Raw genomic sequence first — 19,164 nt, 5'->3', positions numbered from 1 at the left:
GAGGGCTTCCTGCTTTCATAGATGCTTTCACTGATGCAAGGGATGAAGCTCTTTGAATTAACCTTTGCAGAGATTTGAACCCACAAGATACCCTCTCTGGCGTAGAGACATTTGTTTCCTAAATGAACAAGTAGAGGAATAGAGCAACAGCGTACAAATCATTTAAAAGGGAAATGAACAATCATTTATAGAAGCAAAACGGCGAAAGTAGCTTTGGGAAGCCAATTCTGCCTGGGTGAATGGGGCTGTGTAATAACCATGTCTAAGTATGAATTGAGTTATTTGCATTAAAGAATGACTGAAGAAAATTGCATAGATGGTTCTTCTCCCCATCCCCTTTTCCTCTGTTAGAAAGGAAGGAGGTGAAATGTGTGAAAAAAAGTAAGAGCTGCCAAACATAAAGCTCTTTGGGGAGGAAAAAATATTAGACACAAAATGTCTCCAAAATGCATGAATCAACCTTGGTAATGAACTGACTGTCCCCTTGCTTGAACTCTATTAATGCCACAGATCAGAAGCACAAAGACTCTGGGGAGAAGGGGGGCATTTTGATTCTCCTTACTGGGAGACAAAGGGTGTGCTTTTTGAGAGTGAAATAAACGTTAACTTTGATTGTCCTGCATTCCTAATCATTCCCAGCCTGCAACCCTGGCCCTATTCACATGCTGCTTGGGTCTCCATTTCCCTGGTGCACTTCCTAATGGATTCCAGAGCTCAGGAATGAGTGATGGACCCTGGCTTGGCATTTCCATCACTGCTTGTTTTTGCATTCATTATCCTTGAGAAACCAGCCCGCCTCATTACGATGTAACTGTCTTGCAGAGGGAGACTGGGAGCTAGCTGGCTCCTTAAGAGCAAAGGAAGAGGCAGGAGGGAGTCTGTTTCCCATGAGATAACATTATCTTTTTATTAAAAGAGTGAATTTAGTGCTGGTGAAAGGCTGGCAGACCCTAGAGGATGAAGTCCTTTATTTACTCCCGTAACAGATTCAGCCCAGGCAATAGCCACGCTGCTCCTGTCTTTATAATTTAGCCAGGGGGCTCTGATGATTTGCTTCATGCTAGCTTTTCCATCACAGAGATTAATCTCCATGTAAGAAAAAAGTGTTTACTTTGTAATGTATAAACTGGAGTGTGAACTGGCTTTCTTTTGTTCTTTGCTGTGTTTTATGTTCAGAAAAGTCACATAGGCAGCTTCCCTGACCAAAAGGACACTGACACTTTGTTATGTACTAAGCTTGGATCCTAGAACAATAGGCAAGTAGGATTCTAGAATGCAACAACTGATTGGCTTGCAGGAAAAGACCAGTCAGGCTCCAGGAGGGAAGGAGAACCAGCCAATCAGACGGGACTCATTGCGTAAATAATGTATATAAAAGCCTGAGGTTTGGGGAGCAATTCAATCACTGTTTTACAAGCCACTTGTTCTCCTGTTCACACATAAAGGTAAAGGTAAAGGGACCCCTGACCATTAGGTCCTGTCACAGACGACTCTGGGGTTGCGGCACTCATCTCGCTTTATTGGCTGAGGGAGCTGATGTACAGCTTCCGGGTCATGTGGCCAGCATGACTAAGCCGCTTCTGGTGAACCAGAGCAGCACATGGAAATGCTGTTTACCTTCCCGCTGGAGCGGTACCTATTTATCTATTTGCACTTTGTGCTTTTGAACTGCTAGGTTGGCAGGAGCAGGGACTGAGCAACATAACGTGGTGCATATCCCCCCTCCATCTAGGGCATGGGCAGAAACAAGCATGTGATGTGTCCATGTGGAAGACTGTCTTGAGTGAAGATGCAGAGAAATCAGACTCCATGTCCCTCCAATGGTACTATCTGAGGGGAGGAAAGGCAGATAGAAGGTCTGTGCCATGGGAAGTACGTATATCAAGACTGATTTTGGATATGAAAAAAAAGTTGGAACTTCAGGAATACAAACTGACTAAACTCTTGAATGCTCCCTTCTAATGCAGGACCTGAAGCAGGAACACTCAAGTACTGTACTCAGACAAAACGGCAGTGTTCACACAACCCTATTCTTCCATTCTGTCTCCATGTAAACTTACACCAGATGTTAATTAGGAATAGATCTGTATGACACATTTTTCATCCCCAACACAGACTTGTTTCCTACTTAATATTGTTAAAGTTTTTTTTTAAAAGCAACAACAAATAAATGAGAAACTAGTTGTGAAATTCTTTCACCATTTCTAAAACAAGATTTCCCTCTGCTCAATTAAGTCTCTTAATTTTATTGTGGGGGGAGTTAGGAGGCTGGATATGTGCATGAGCTTTATATTGCTTTTTAAATGTCAAGAGAGAGGTATATTGCTGTTCCCATAGCCCTGGGATACCATTTAAAATGTCTTTCTGGGTCTTGGGTTCGGTAGGATTCTGGCACTTTCATTTCCAGTGCAGAACAAGTATTTCCCAACCTTAGAGATCAGGTTTTCTAGCAAAATGACTGGTAAAATGAAATAGAAACAAACCACTTCCCATCCATCTAGATTTTAGCTGGCAGAAATCAAAGTGAAACTCATTTCTTATTTTCTAAATTAGACAATTGCCAGTTTAATAACTGGCTATGATGTTTAGAGCCACATTTTGTTTCAACAATCCTTATGTGATTTGGCCTGTTCTGGTTTTTATCATAGCTCCACTTGGAGAACCGCCTCAGGCAGCAACTTTTGGGGTACTATTTAAGGACAACAAATTGTCAATTAGTTTATTGTTTTACTACCATTACCACCATGGGGGTGGGGAATTTAGTTTTTCCGCCTCAGGCACTCAAATGTCTTGAGCCATCTCTGATATCACCCACATTTTAATGTGAAATTTCCATTACTTGCAGACAAACAACTGATTGGGAATCAGGTTGCATGAAGAAAAATCCTCCCTCTTATGTTTTCCAGGTTCACAAAATAGCCTTTTGAAAATAATTGCCCCCCATAGCCTTTTGCAAGATTCTTAGCATTGAAGAAAAATGAGAACTACTGAATGCCAAGTACCTTTGAATAATTTTGTTCTATATAAACTGTTTAAGAAATGCCACTTTAGTTAAACTGTGGGTGGAAGCAGGTATAATTATCCATGCTATCTAGAGAGGAAATGGTTCTTGGAGCAAAGAGAATGCAACATCCCTCCAGCCAGATGAAAGCAACAAATATATTTAATGTTTCATTGGAGCTGAAACTGTCCAACATAGTTAGAATATTCCACTGAACAGCTTTCTGTAACCTGCTGCCTTCCATATATATTCCACAACAACTCCTACCAGCTCAAGTCAGCGCTGGAAGGTTGCCATAGGGAGAAGGACTGCAGGAATTGGTTATGGTTTTAGTTAATTACTTAGGAGAAGGATCTTATTTACAGAAGATGATCCCCCCTTTATCTGAAAACTCGTATTTATCTGAAGTCAATGTGCAGCCACATAGAATTCTGTGATGCTATAATTACGGGCCTCTTCAGATTGTGTTTCTGCTACACATTTATTGTGTAACAGTTATTAATTTGTCAAGGATAATCCAGACAAGTATCACTCCTTTGTTAGTATATCACATTTTCCCAGTACTCAATGTGGAATAATTTGCTACTGGGAAAATATTATTTTCTCTTTTTGCCAGCATGTCAAGTATAATAGGAAATGCAAAATGGAAGTTAGTTTCATGGGTATCTGTTGAATAGTGACAGTGGCATTGCCAATGACTGAACACTAGACTTTGTGTCTGTACAGCTTTGTGAATGCAAATAAGAAGAAAACAGAATATTTAAATTTCAGTCTGGGAAGAGAAAGCTGGATGGGTCAGGTAAGCAAAATTTGGAGATTGCTTCTTTCTGGGTGGGCAGCTGTGTGTTCACTTAAAAAACAACACACACACTTTTTTCATATCTTAAAAACAAGATTTCATTATTTAAATCGAAGCTATCAGATTATACATTAAAAGCCCAGGGGTGGGGGTGGGGAGGGGAGGGGAACATGACTGGCTAGGGTGTAGCAGTGCCTCATTTGTATCAGGGCATCCATTCACTGGCTACAGCCTTGCAAATAACCATCGTGAGTTCAGCTCAGTAAATGAATTAAAAATATTTTACCAACTCCTGTAAAGAGATAACATAAGTGTTCGTGCTGTTTTCTTGAAATACCTGTTGCTGCCTCATTGTCAGTTCACTGAAGAGGGCAAGTGCTTTCTCCAATGCATGGTGCCAGATAAATGACATGGCATTGTGCTTGTCACTAGGGCTCTTGGTTCCTAGAGCAAACAAGGCCTCTGGCTCTTGATGGAATTCTGTCCTATCCTTGGGAAACATTCTGCAGTGAACCTAGGATGGCCAAGTCAGGGCATGCTAGCTGTATGCAACATCTCTGTGTTATAGTCAAAGCTTTAATTCTCAAGTTTTGTAAACCCACCCCCAAAACAGGACCTGCTATTCACAATTTAACTATGTCCATTTTCTCCTTGGCTTCTTCATACTGTAAAGAAGGATGAATGTGGAAGTAAATGGCTACTGTTTTGAAAATTTAGGTGCGAACACACCCTCTGGGCCAATGAATATTGTCTTCATGAAGCTGCTCTTTGCACCCCTCCCCACAAGAAGTCAGTGTCAGATCCCTTCCACAGCTACTTTAAACCATATACCTCTCCGTTTCATTAGGCCAGGTTGTTTGTTCTTTTATATATAAAAGGTAATGGCTTTTGAGCTACCAGCAGCCATGTAATCTCAACACAGCCAGGGAACTGAATATAAAAGCTGGGGACGATTTAGCAGCTGAGAGTTGAACTACCTAACTATATGATCTTATCTGAGTCAACCATTGGAGGTGCTGTTGTATAAATAAGTCCCCCTGTCTCCCCAATGCTTCTTCAGCTGCCAACCTCACAGCCTGAGGGATGCCACTTCTCAGAGTTCTGAGGAGCAAAGGTATTTCTTTGATTTAGTTAACCAAATTCACCCTTAAGATTTAAAATTCTACTACTAGCCAGGTCTGTGCTGTGGGAGTTGCCAGGGGCAACCAAAGAATTCACTTTGAGTAGGAAGCACCGGAGGGCAGTTGAGGGTGTCAGTTGGTGCTGAAGAAATAAATACACCACATAGGATGGTGCAAGAGGAATCCTTGTTACTCCTGTTCGGCTCCTGAGAAAATAAAAAAAGAGGCAGACTCAAATTTACACCTGCTTCTGGGGAATGTCTGTCGAAATCTCTGAAGTGGCTTACAGAAGAGAAGAAAGAAGCAAATTAGGTGCTGAGCTACTTGAAGAGGGCATGGCCACTGAGAAGTGTAAATATAAATGTGCCTTTGACACCCGTTGGTCCCCTCAGGTGGACTCTATTGAGCAGGACCTCATGTCCCCTTGTTTTCAGGTTCTTCCTTAGTAGCTTTTGTTAATGTAAAAGGGCCTTGAACCAGCTGAAGAAGAAAAAGCCAAAGAAATTTAAAACCTCAAATGTTTTAAATAATTAGATGAGAAAGAGACATTTTAGAGGTTTCAGAAGAATGGGGGACAATATGAAAATTGGAAGCATCTTGGGAAAGCAGAGACATATGGTAACCTTAAAAATATACCTCAGAAATTCTGATTTCACTGTCAAAACAGGAGTTGTGAGCCTTCTGCAGTGATTAGCTCTTGGCTTTCTGAATAAATTGATCTTGCATCATTCAAAAGCAAAACTTTAATATGAAATTATCAGATAAGTTTGCCTACTTCCATAGCAACCCAATCATTTTGATAAAGTGTTTTTGGTATATAATCTCAGCAGCAGTCAGCATCACAGTCACAGACATTCCCCTTTCCCTGCACTGGTGGCATATAGCCAGGAAACTGAAGTGTTTAGAATAATGGTAAGTAATATTTTGTTCCTTTATACAAGCCTGGTTAGGTAAGGGCCTTTGTGTCAGATCCCTCTGGGTGCAGGCAGCAGCCCTCAGTAGCATGAGCAGCAAACTAGATAATTGCTTTGTTGGTTCCCATCCAATAATAATTTGTTTCTTGGGAACAACTTCAAAGCTTAAGCCTAAACTTAAATCCTTCCTTCCTTGCTGGAATTTTGATTTAGTTTTCAATGCTCTGATGAAGCCTTCATTGTAGAACTCAAGGCATTTTTTAAATGCAATTTAGAAATAATAAATTCTTCTTATTCCTGGTGGCTCTGTGGTATGAAATGCAACAGTTGGAATCTGATCTGTATTACAGAATTTAAATATTATTTACAATTCTAGTTTCGTAAAGGCATTATAGGCAAACTTCTTTCCTTAAGGCTGTACTTCTAACTCTAACTAAAGTATTCTTGACAAAATTGTTTGAGGGAATTTGAACCTGTGAACTTCATAATTTCCTTTAAAATTTGCATATCATGGATATAGAGTGTTGGACATGGAAGACCTGGGTTCAAATCCCCATTCAGGCATGAATCTCACTTTCACTCCGTCTAACCTCCTGTTAAATCTTCTTGGATTTGTATCTGGAGCCTCTTGGTTTGTGTACTGGTGTTGCTTGTGATGAGTCACTTAAAGCTATATAGTGGAAAAGAAGGGCCACTATTGTCCTCTCAGGTTCCAGGAGTGATTCACCATCTCTTAACAACATGTTAGTTCCTCCTTGACCAAGCCTACAAGTCAGACCTCAGGGTTCAGCTCCTTGGCAGCTTTGTTTTCAACTTCTCAGCTTCATTGTCCATTTACCTACTTGGTCCTCCACTATATATACCTGTCCCAGCCAACATTTTTGATGGACTACTTGGCTCCGGCTATGAGATCAACTCTGCCCCTAGAATAACTCTCCTGCATTGCTTTAGGCCGATTTCCTACATTACGCCATAACGCAGGTGCTCCATCCAATTCTGATTCCAGCTGGTGCCAGGATCTTATACTTTCAGCCCTTTTTGTGTTTGGCTCTTGATTTATAAACTGTGTATACCACTTGGTACAAAAAGAAATCTCTAGTTTACATAAGATATAAAAATGAAAAAAGAAATCACATAAAATACATCAACAGTCAAATAAGGGCTAACCGCCCCCCAAAAAACATACATTAAACTCTATGACCCATCCCTGATATGTACCTCATGCAGCTAATGTGAGGATAAAATGTAAATCCTTGAAGTCTTTGTATGAAGTGTGAGACACAAATGTGAGGAATAGTCTAAATTCCTCTCCAAATGCAGAACTATGAAACTATGAATTTAGCTCCTACCCTCAAAGACATTGAATAGCTGGGCTCCTCACATCCCCTTGCTTATAGCAAATGTTTTCAAACAAAAAGCTGCATATGCCACACCAACTTCTTATTTGGAATGAGTTTCATTCACAGACTGAGAACCTTTACATTGAGATTCACTGAATTGAATTAACTCTTGCAGCCTTTCCTAGATCAGCAAAGCTAAACCTCCTGTGGCTTTGCCAAACACCTCCAAGCAAAAATCATTATGTGTTTATTGGAAATGAACATATGAATGAAACAAGTATTCAGTGTAGTGAATCATGATGGAGAGGAAAAAACCACCTGAACTGTCAGATTAAATATGACAGAAAACTTGGTGGCGGTGGCATATGTAACAGACTACTTCAAAACTATTAAAGCATAACCTCCAACCTGAGTAAGTTTCACAGGAAGTTGTTGAGTACAATTGGCCACGTCTAACCTAAGCCCATAACATATAAAGGAAAACAAAAATGCTTTCTGCGTGTTTCCCTATTCCTTTAAAAACAAATAAAGCAAGAAATCTGTGAAGATGTCCGTGTTTCAATATGAGCTGCAGGATTCCTCAGTGTTCATAATCTATATAGTGCACTGACCATAAGATTCAGTTGAGACCCTGATCCAGTGCTTGGGAAACAGCCCACCTTGATCCAAGGTGCTTTGTAGGCTGCTTGTTTAGGCTGGAGTCTGTTGAAGTCTGCTTCTTTTCCTCCCATTCATTATGGTGATGATGGTGAACAGCTGTGTAACTCCCCCCCTTTTGACTGAAGTGGATGAAATTTGCAGGCATACTAGCACTTCAGTTTAAAGTTTGAATTTTTTTTTTTAAAGGAATTGTCTATAACTTAAAATTGTGTGTGGCATTAGATGAAATTTGCAGGCAAAATCATTTATTCTGAGGGCATGAATCCTGCCAGATTTCAGAAGGATAATTGCTGTGGGTTTTTACTCAATAGTAGCTCTTACAGTTTTGGTGGGTTGCAAAAGGAATCACTTACTCTTCTTAATATTTTGTGGGCAATGGGTCTAAAAATTATAGACATGAGAAAAGTGCCCATAGGAAAGAAACCTGTCAGATTGTTATAAACTGGTCCAGGGGCTTCTTATTCCAGGCACTCTAGGTTTTTGCAGGGGTAGAAGTAAAAAAAAAAGCCTGGCTTTCTGCTGGGTAAAACTATTCGGTGACCATTCGGTGACTTCAAACTAGACCTTTTGGTCGCAAATGGACATCCTCCCCCAATTTGTGGCCTTCATATATTTTGGACCACAACTCCCATCAGCTACAGCCAGCAGTTGTCATAGATGATGGGAGTTGTCAAAAATATTTTGGTCACCACTGGACTGGAGAAGCCTTTCCTGTGGTCTAGGTGGGAAAAAACATAACCCTGGCTAAGTAGATTGGATTTTAATTTACTTAATTAAATTATTATTATTATGGTAGGGTTTGCATCATCATCACCATCATCAAAATAATGTATTTATATACCACCTTTCTTCTAAGTTGGGATTGAAGGTTGCTTACAGTTAAAAACAACTTTATAAAATACAAAGTTATAAAAACAAACCAGTTAAAAGCAATAATTAAAATATATCAGAACACATTTATAACCAGCAATTAAAATACAGTTTGCCCTGACAGCAGCCCAGTGATCAGCACCATACCTTAGTTTTCAAAGGCCTCTCTGAATAGGAAGGTCTTAGCCTGTCAGTGGATAAGAGGGAGCTGATCTGACCTCTCTTGGGAGGGTATTCCACCAAATACTATTACCATCTACAGAATATTATTATCATAAGCTCTATGGGGCAGTTGGTGTGTGGCCAGAGGTTGGTCGCATGCCCCTTTTAACATCATAACTGTATGGTTTATTCAGATCACACAGACACAAAAACACAGAATGCTACCTACTGCTGAATTTTTTTAAACAAAGCAGAAATTCATATGGGCAGGGATTAAGCCAATTCTTAATATTATAGCTTGGAAGGAGATCTAACACTCTAGAAAGATTATCTATATCAACCTGCTCAAGAGTTTTCATTCATTTTTTAAAATGAAAAATGAATGCCTCTTGTTAGCCAGGACATTTCTGAAGATGGATCACAAGTCTGATTCACTATGGCAACTCTTACATTGCTATGTTTAACTTGCTGCAATTCATTCACTCTAGGTAGTTAAATGACAGCGTTTGTTCCCTATTTACTAACACCGTGCCATTATTTTTCGGTTGTCACAGAAAACATGTTATGGGAAGTAGACTCTATTGAACTACCCCTATCAACTGCTCTGTCAGCAGTTCAAGATTTAGGGTGTAGGCCAGCAATTGCTGCGCCCATGTACTGCCTATGGAACAGCTACCTTTTCTAAAGGCAGCATAGAAGTGCTGCATGAAGCTGTTGCGTAGCTTTTAAGTGAAGGGAGAGGGGCAGGGTGGGTGTGGGATGCAATGTATTGTTAGAAACTAAATAGGCTTAGCTAAAACCAGGAATTTCCATGTTTGGCACAGTTCAGGGGAACTGCTGCAGCCTGTCTTTCCCCCTGCAATATCCTAAATGTTATGTAAATACTACCATTTATTGAAGGGATGTGGGTGGCACTGTGGTCTTAACCACAGAGCCTAGGGCTTCCTGATCAGAAGGTCGGTGGGACGATTCCCCGCAACGGGGTGAGCTCCCGTTGTTTGGTCCCTAGCTAGGCAACAGAAGATCCAACTGCTGACACTCAGCAGCTCCTAGGAGGCCCAAGGGCTGTATCTTGCTCCTCCTGCCCTGCTCTTGGGCCATAAAAAGTCCTGCAGTCTTGGGGAAAAGGTGGGCACTGCTATCACCGAATCAAGGACTTGGGTCCCTGGACTTTTGCAGCAGGCCCCTCCCCACTTTATTACTTTGCCTACAGGGTTCTGGGTACATTGCAAAGCACAGTGCTGATGAGACCCGGCCATTTATTTTTCCTTGAGGTGTGTATCCCTCAAAATCAGGATGTGCAAATGTGCATCATAGCCCTGTGCCCTGAGTCCTTTAAGTACCTAGAAACACTCCTGCATCAATTGGCATGTGTGCTAGAGGCAGTAGAAGCTGTTACAGTGTTCTTGTAGTGCATTTTTTCTTTAATCTATATAAGCTGCTGTGAGGATCCTGCTGGACCCAAAGCTGGGATAGAAAACAAAATACTGAAGACATTCCTGTTTTCATAGGTCATACTGGTGCAAATGGCACACCTAACATTTAGTAGTAGCTTAATAGGACTGCAGCTGCCAGGGTAAACATGATGGATGAACTACACTTGCCATGCTTAGGATGCCGCTTTCACTGCATGACAATTAGATCTTCTGTGCTTTGTTGTAGCTTGGTGAGTCTTTGTGGGATTATATAGGATGCACTAGATCCCATTCAACAGCAAACAAAATTAGATGGGAATTTAATGATTTTCACAACAATGTTGGGTCATTTGTATTTAGATGTTCTTGTTAATGCCCACTCTTTACACTACAATCCACCCCACCTGTACACTGGGATGGTGGGGCGAATAGGTCATTTGGGTGGACCTAGGTGTCGTTCCACCCAGCACTGCAGGTCTCTGCTGACCTCTGCCTGTGAAGTGACACCAGCATCACTCTACCAGTATAGAGCTCCCTGCTCTACCCACAAAAGTGCCACCAGTGGAATCTCTGATGGCAGCAGCCCATGAATACCCCTAGTTGTTGTGCCAATTTCCCTGCTCCCTCACTTTCCACCACAGCCATGAATGTGGTGACAGTATTCTCCAAACTACCTTTATTCTGCCTACCCTATTCTGTATGAGTCTCATTTATACTTTCTCAACCCTTTTTGAAAAATCTTAGTATTTTTCTAATCATTCTTTTTTTGTCAGTTAATTTCATGCATAAATTATAGGTTGCACGACTGAGGTTTTGTTATATCTATTTTCCTTTAAATTTCACCACAAAAATTTTCTTGCAGCCTACTGGTCTTTCTATGCCATTTATTATTATATATATCCTCTTAATCTCATTTTCCTTTTCATCCTAAATTTTCCTGTGGTCAAAGCCCTCAAGCCTTACTCATGCTAATAGCACTAACTCAGTGGTCTACTTTCATAATTGTGGCAGTGGAGCAGTTAGTTGTTAATTTATTTAATAACACCACCACCCCAGTGCCATAACCCACATAATTTCCTTTAACCATTTTCCTATTATACTTACATACACATTGGTCCTTCTGATATGAATTCAAACCCCTTGCATAGCTATAATGGTTCCTGCCTTTAGAAAGGTAACAATCAAAATGTCTTTCTGCAATTTATTTTATATAATAGCTCTCTCTCTCTCTCTCTCTCTCTCTCTCTCTCTCTCTCTCTCTCACACACACACACACACACACACACACACACTCATAAATAAACTTAAAGCAGTTATGAAAATCAAAATATTTATGTACTGACTCAAGTTAGGTAATCAGACAGTTATGTAGGGCCAACAGCATGCAATGAGGATCACAATGTGAACCTCATACTTTTGAACACATGAAAATAAAGAAATAAATAACCATACAATAAATATATATATAGGCAATGGAAATGTTGGAAAAAAGAAGTCCAGATTGCTTCTAGATCAAGGGAAGTAATAGTGCCACTGTATTCTGCTCTGGTCAGACCTCACCTGGAGTACTGTGTCCAGTTCTGGGCACCACAGTTCAAGAAGGACACTGACAAACTGGAACGTGTCCAGAGGAGGGCAACCAAAATGGTCAAAGGCCTGGAAACGATGCCTTATGAGGAACGGCTAAGGGAGCTGGGCATGTTTAGCCTGGAGAAGAGGAGGTTAAGGGGTGATATGATAGCCATGTTCAAATATATAAAAGGATGTCACATAGAGGAGGGAGAAAGGTTGTTTTCTGCTGCTCCAGAGAAGCGGACACGGAGCAATGGATCCAAACTACAAGGAAGAAGATTCCACCTAAACATTAGGAAGAACTTCCTGACAGTAAGAGCTGTTCGACAGTGGAATTTGCTGCCAAGGAGTGTGGTGGAGTCTCCTACTTTGAAGGTCTTTAAGCAGAGGCTTGACAACCATATGTCAGGAGTGCTCTGATGGTGTTTCCTGCTTGGCAGGGGGTTGGACTCAATGGCCCTTGTGGTCTCTTCCAACTCTATGATTCTATGATTCTATGATTCTTTACCCTCCCTGAGAAAGCAAAAGCGTACCTGTGGTTCAGTGTGGCACTCAGAAGACAGGAGCTCCAGGTGTGGAGCAGTGGTGACAGTCAATAATTACAGACCTTGCTGCCTAATAAATATGCCATTGTGGTGATCGCAGGTGTAAATTAAGACATGTCACTGCACACAGTGCAAAAGAGCTTTGTTTTAAAATAATGCCCTAAACTGCTGTACACATATATTGTAAGCCTGTTCTGCCATGGTACTGCAGGGATGTAGTATGTAGTCAAACAACAACAACAACCCGCACCCCAACGCATTATAATTAAGAGTTCTTCTACCCCAGCAGCTTCTTCCTTGTTATGGCAAAAGCCCAGGCTTTAAAAGTAGGAGTTGCAGCCCCACCACTAGCCTGTTAAAGAGTGCTTCCTCGCCGCTTTGCCCATTGGGCCTGTCCCATGCCTCTTGTCATGGGTTTGCCAGCCCATTCCACTTATGCGTCTTTCAGTGAACATCAATGGGAGCTATGATTAGTTCTAGCTTTCTGCTTAATGTCTCCATCTTGTTTACAGTGATGGGGCCTCCTCTTCACATGTTACAGATGCTTTCTAGAGGGATGTGTGATGACCAAGTGACAACTGTGTCTGCTGTGTCAATTGACCCTGCTGACAATCTGCTTTTGAAAATAGTGTCTGAAAATAGTGTCTGAAGCATGTTCCACATTTTAGGCTACATCCTGAGTCAATATCTGTCATAGGTGCCAATTCCCTGGGGCTCTGGGTGCCCGAGCACCCACAAAATTCCCCATGAAGGAAAAAACTTAAGCTGGAAATGGAATTGTTGGACTCTAAAGTTAAAAACTTGTCTAAAATGTATAATTTATTGTTGGAGTGGCATACAAAGGACGAACAAGTTAAATCTGTGATGATAGATTGGGCAAGAGATGTGGGTCATAACATAATGTTTGAAGATTGGGAAAGGTTGTGGAGGAAAGAGGTCAAGTTCACTGCATGTACGGTGTTAAAGGAAAATATTATGAAAATGATGTATACAGTGGTACCTCTGGTTACGTACTTCATTCGTTCTGGAGGTCCGTTCTTAACCTGAAACTATTCTTAACCTGAAGCACCACTTTAGCTAATGGGGCCTCCCGCTGCCGCCGCGCTGCCGCTGCACGATTTTTGTTCTCACCCTGAAGCAAAGTTCTTAACCCGAGGTACTATTTCTGGGTTAGCGGAATCTGTAACCTGAAGCGTATGTAACCTGAAGCATATGTAACCTGAATCGTATGTAACCCAAGGTACCACTGTAGATGGTACTTAACTCCTGTAAAATTAGCAAAGATATATCATAATAGTGGTGATCTATGCTGGAAATGTAAAGAAAAAGAAGGTACCTTTTATCATATGTGGTAGACCTGCCCCAAGGTGAAAGACTTCTGGGAGAAGATTTATAAAGAATTGAAAAAAATGTTGAAATATACATTTATTAAGAAACCAGAGGCCTTTCTTCTTGGAATAATAAACTTGGAATTGCCCAAGAAAGATGCAAGATTGTTTTTGTATGCCACAACTGCAGCTAGAATTTTGTTAGCTAAGAACCGGAAAACACAAGAAGTCCCAACAGTGGAGGAATGGCAGATGAAGATGATGGACTTTTCGGAGCTAGCCGACCTGACCGGAAGAGTCCGCGACCAGAAGGAGAAGGAGGACCAGAAGGAATGGATGAAATTTAAAGACTAGTTAGTTAAATATGCTAAGATAACTTAACTGGGGATACTTGCAAATACTAGATAGGTTTATGATTTAAATACGTGATGGTAGAGAATAAAATGTTTAAAGTCAAAATGAAAAGAAAGAATGATGTTAACTGATTAAGTTAATTTTATGAGAAATTAGTTTTGGAAAACTGTTACAATGATATACACAGAAATTCAGCCAGGGGAATTAGAGGAAGTTACCTAATAATGTTATGAAGATTGGATTAAGTATAGATAAGATTTATGTTTGTTTGTTTGTTTTAAAATTTTTGGAAAATCAATTTTAAAAAATTGAAAACAAATTCCCCATGAAGGGGCCGGGCACCCACAAATTTCAGTGCCAGGGCACCCTGCATGGCACCCACGGCCCCAGACAGCCACAGTCGTGGGGCTGAGTTGCCATTCCTGGTGTCTGTCTGTTCCTTGTAGCAGAATTCCTTGGAAATGTCCCATCACCTTCTTAGTTTCTGGAAGAAAAAATATTACCATAACAGAGATCTTGAAAACTGAAATGAGCAAAACCAGAATCAAGCCTAAACCCCTTGCCCTCTTAGAAAGGCTTTTGTCTGCTAGGACAAGGAAGGTGCTGCTTTGTTGCCTTGCCTAACTCATGTGGAGTCCTGGCCTGGTGCTAAATAGTTTTCTATTAACTTGCAAACTGAGTGAACCATTCAAGATCCTCTCCAATTGGAAGTTGACCCTTTTGGCCACCCACCCCTCCTTCATAACTGATGGCTTTTGGTCTCTGACTTCATGCGCACACAAATGCGAAGTGCCTGACACGTGTGATTGCACTGGTGTAACATGTGACATGGTGGAACAGGCACCAAGTGAAAAGGTTTCTCTGTCACCAGAACTTTGGCAGATTAAACATTCTACGGCCTTTTAAATGTGTTTGTGGGAGTGGGGTTTATTGGGTTGTTCTCGTTTTGTTATGTATTTTGTGTTAACATTTTGTATTTTTATGTTGTTAACTGTCCTTTGATCTTTGGATGAGGGGTGGTACAAACAAGAAAGAAAGAAAAAAAGAAAAAGAAAGAAAGAAATAAGGTGAGCATATGGATGATACCCGTGTGTAGACCTGGGGTCACAAAACATGTTCTATATGTGGGGGAAGCACTTGCGATCTTGGGGGGCTCAATCCTGTACAGAGCTCGGTGTGTCTAAATCTACTGAGAACAGTGTGTAGCACTGAGGTGTGTGTTTGTGTGTACTGGAAATGTCAGGGGTCTGTGTGAACCCACCCCATAGTCACAGGCACCCAGTTATGCTGATTAGAAACTTGTAGGTAGGTGAACTTTCTGCACCTTTTGAGTGCGTATTATGGATGAAGGTGGAATTCCTATATAGTCAGTGATTTTGAGTGTGCAGCCCTACAGACTATGAAGGGATGGCAGTTACTTTTGTTTAACTAATATGGTCTACATCGATTTCTTGTTTTCATCTTGTTATATTTCATGAACCGCCTTGAGACCTGCAGATGAAGGGTGGTATACAAACTTAATAAATAATGGTAATAATACAATCCAGAGGTGTGGGAAGAAGTTTTCCACAGGTGTGAGGATGCTCAGATCCAGAGCTAAATGCTACTGCCTAAATGCTACTGCTCTGTTTCATTTGGGGAGAGCGGAACCTCGTGTGGGGAAGGAGCCTGACTCGTCTTTTCAGCTTTCTTCCCACCACTTGGCTACTTAAATTTGAGTGTGGCCATGAATGTGCCGGCCTTAATTGCAGAATAGCCGCGTGGGTCTCCTGCTGGCCTCCCCACCGCCTGCCTTTCTTCACCGATCTCGGGATCGGAGCTAGGGAAGCTCCACCAGCAGCAAGCCCCGCGGGGAAGGAAGGCAAGAAGGAAAACCTCAGTGAGGCTCTTTCCTCGCCAACATCCTGAGAAGCTCTCGAGAAGGGGAGTTTTCTCCGGGATGGCGAGCGGAGGCCCAGCCTGGCCGGGGTCACCGATTGCCCCCCAATCCCGCTCGCGGGCGCCGCTCGCGATTCTCCGCTGTCGCCAGTAGGAGGCGCTGAGAGGCTGGGCGAAGCCGGCGCTTCTGCCCTCGGGCTACGTGACGTTGGCAGCTGTCTCAGCCAGTGGCTCAGCAAGCGAGGCGAGGAAGCCAGGCCCAGAAGAAGAAATGCCTCCTCCGCCTCCATTTCGAGGCTGAACGCGGGCGCGCGCGCGCACACACGCGCACACACTTGTACAGAACCAGATTCATGGCGTGGATGCGTGTGAATGCTGGAGACTTCGTAGGCGGGCGCCTGGGAGAGTGACCCTCCCCGGCCCACCGCCCCGACCTCCCCCCTTGGGTCCCCAGGAGCGTTTTGCCTTGCGCCCCAGAGGGTCCACCTTACGTGAGACGTGGCTCCTTGGTTCCTCCCACCCACCTCCTCCTCTCTCTCTCTCTCTCTCTCGCCATAGTTTTCACCTTCCTTTCCTTTCACCACCAGCAACACCTCCGAGGAATTCCGTGGGATTAATTTTTCCTGTTATTTATGATTGCAGAGGAGGACGATGCGCGCGGGCATCTCTTCCGGATTGCGCTGAGCAGCGATCGCTCGCCCGTTCCGAGAAGACCCCGCGTGTGAGCTGCGCGGACCCGAGCGTGGTCCATCTGCACTGGCCCTCTGCCCCCCTCCCCAAAAGGAGGAGAGAGAGAGAGGGAGTGAGTGAGTGGGGGGAAGGAAAAAGAAAACCACACACCCACCCCAGCCCAGGCAGCTCCCCAGTGGACTTGCCAGTTGTTGCTCGTGGGAAGAGGCTCTTGCCGGTACGTAATGGGCTCTTCTCCTCTAGCACACGATGGCTCGTTGGCGGTCTCGTTGCTTTTTCAGCTGGGATTGGGAAGACCGTGCCCTAAGCAGCCCGGGTCTCGATCCGCCTCCCCTGCATGCAACAACGCCTAGCTAACAGGTAACCGATGGACGGCGGGGAAGGGGCTGCCGGAGATGCTGCTGCCATTGCTCCCGTGGACACACGTTGCAGGTGATGGGCGATGGGCAGCAGCCCCGCGTGCCCGCCAGCGGCGCGTGTGCATCTCCCCGCCACCTTTCCAGAGCAGCCAAATGCAGCCTCGCTGCTCAGCCCGGAGACCCCCGCCCGCCCGCCCGCCCGCCCGCCCGCCTCCCATTCATTCATTCCTTCATCCATTCATTCCCGGGGGGTTGGGGGTGGCGGTGGGTTGAGGAGGAGGGGTGGGGGGTGGGGAAGCGACCGCCGACATGTCAGCAGCAATGCAGATGGGGTTGGGAACGGCACTTGCTCGCCAGCGAAATGTTCCTCGCGAGTGGGGGGCTGGCTGTCGTGCGCACGCGCTCGTGTGTACGTGTGTGTGTGTGTGTGTGTGTGTGTGTGCGCGCGCGTTACGGGGTTCCTTCTCTCGGTGGTTTCTCGCTCGCCCGTTTCTCCAGTTCGCCTCGGTGCCCGTCCCAGCAACGGCACAGCTAGAGCATCTCTGAAATATTTATAGAGCCGTGCCAGCTGTTGGCCATTCCTTTAGTGGGGGCTGATGTGGGGAAATGCGTTTTCCTTGCCATTCTTGGAAACGTGCTAGTGCCTCGCTACGGGAGCGATTCGGTCTTTCTCGCAGCCAGCTCAATACCGACCCTCTCCCCCTTTTTTCCTTTTCAGGAGGGGACGCCTGGGGAATAACCATGCTTCTCAGAGGACCAGCACCGACATCCGCGACAGCCAGAGCCAGCCCCTTCTACTAGGGCTCACAGGAATATATATTTATATATTCTATTGTATTATCTGCATCCTTAGAAGAACCATCACGATTTGGTGTTTTTTTTTTTTAAATGATCTCTATGGATCCTGCATTTTATGACCCTCCTCTCCACACGGTCTGATTCATCTTCGAAGCCGATCTCTCCCTCCCTCCCTCTCTCAACCTCGTTTTACATTTGCACCGCTTCAAGACACAAAGATTGCCAAAGCCGAGCCTTCTTGCAAGAAAAAGATTTTTCTCCCCCTCCAATTAGAAACATATTGCATCGCCCCCTCCCCATTTGCTCCCCAAACCTCATTCTTCTTATGTGGATATGCAAGCAAGAAGAGGATACTGGATACTCCCAACATGCTCACTCCCTTAATCTGTCCGCCTAGAGGTTCTGCTTCTACAAACCAAGGTAGGAGGGGGGGAAAAGGACTTCGCCTCTCTCTTTCTTTGCAGGAAAGGTGAAGAGGGGGTGGCGGGGGTGGGGAAGGGAAAATCTGCCATGGAAAAGTAGCAACTCATGTTTAGGGGCTCATTTGTACGAATGGCACGAACCACCCGCACAGCAGCAGTAGCTCAAGCTCACAAAAGAGCCAGCCATGCTGTTCGGAGAGCAGGTACAATTTTAAGATGGGGAGCAGTGCAGACATGTTGATTTCTCCTTCGCTTGGCTCCTCAGATGAGATGGAGCAAAAGGAGGCAAGCCGCCGCCACCCCCCCCCCGGCAGCTTCCCGCCTGTCACGACGGTGTCGCGGCTCCTCTGGCGCTTGCAAAGGGGGGTGGGGGGGTGGGGCAGGAGGCAGGTGTCTAGGACAGGATCAAGATGGACTTGCCTCTCCCCCTGCATGCCCGAGTCCCCTGGCCTTGGCAGCCGCCTCCTCGCCCTCCTCCGGCGGCCAATCGAAGTGTGCAACATGGTAGTGGGCTGGCAAGATGGTGCATTCAGTCTGGCTGGAGCGTGGCAGGCAGCGGTGGCAGCAGCAGCGGCGGCAGCAGGCCCCGGAGCGCGGGGGGGGGAGGCCTGATGCAGCGAGGCGGCTTCTCCCGGGACAGGCTGCTGGCCACTGGCCGCCAGGGGGCTTGCCCTCAAGAGAAGGGGCAGGAGCAGGCACCGGCCCAGGGAGTGGGCAGGTGCAGGAGGGCTGCTCCACGTCCAAGCCCGCCAGGAGATCGGCTGCAAAAACCCACTGCATGCTTGGGTGGCCTTATTTATTTATTGGAAGCTGCTTCGGGTTTGCATTTCTGGCTGGTGGTTTTCATCCCCGAGGTCTCCGTCTTCTTCCCCCCCTCCTCTCTGATCGAGCCACGCAGCCTCTCTTTCTTTCTCTCCCCCCACCCACCCACCCACC

The 19,164-nt window shown here is 44.3% G+C and overlaps 1 protein-coding gene across 6 annotated transcripts in view; it reads left to right on the top strand.

Moving 5' to 3' along the window:
- The window catches only part of GRIN2B (glutamate ionotropic receptor NMDA type subunit 2B), a 285,857-nt gene that overhangs the window by 11,126 nt on the left and 255,567 nt on the right, over positions 1 to 19,164 (top strand). For 3 of the 6 annotated variants that reach the window (XM_082239983.1, XM_082239985.1, XM_082239986.1), the window contains exons 2-4: positions 1,733 to 1,872; positions 3,728 to 3,800; positions 17,727 to 18,226. The gene's annotated coding sequence lies outside the window, so the exon portion shown is untranslated. The other 3 variants (XM_082239984.1, XM_082239987.1, XM_082239988.1) reach the window with 3 other exon arrangements.

This window comes from Podarcis vaucheri (genome assembly GCF_965113315.1).
Source record: "Podarcis vaucheri genome assembly, chromosome: 10".
Lineage (NCBI taxonomy): Eukaryota > Metazoa > Chordata > Lepidosauria > Squamata > Lacertidae > Podarcis > Podarcis vaucheri.
This window is presented reverse-complemented; position numbering and strand designations above follow the sequence as displayed.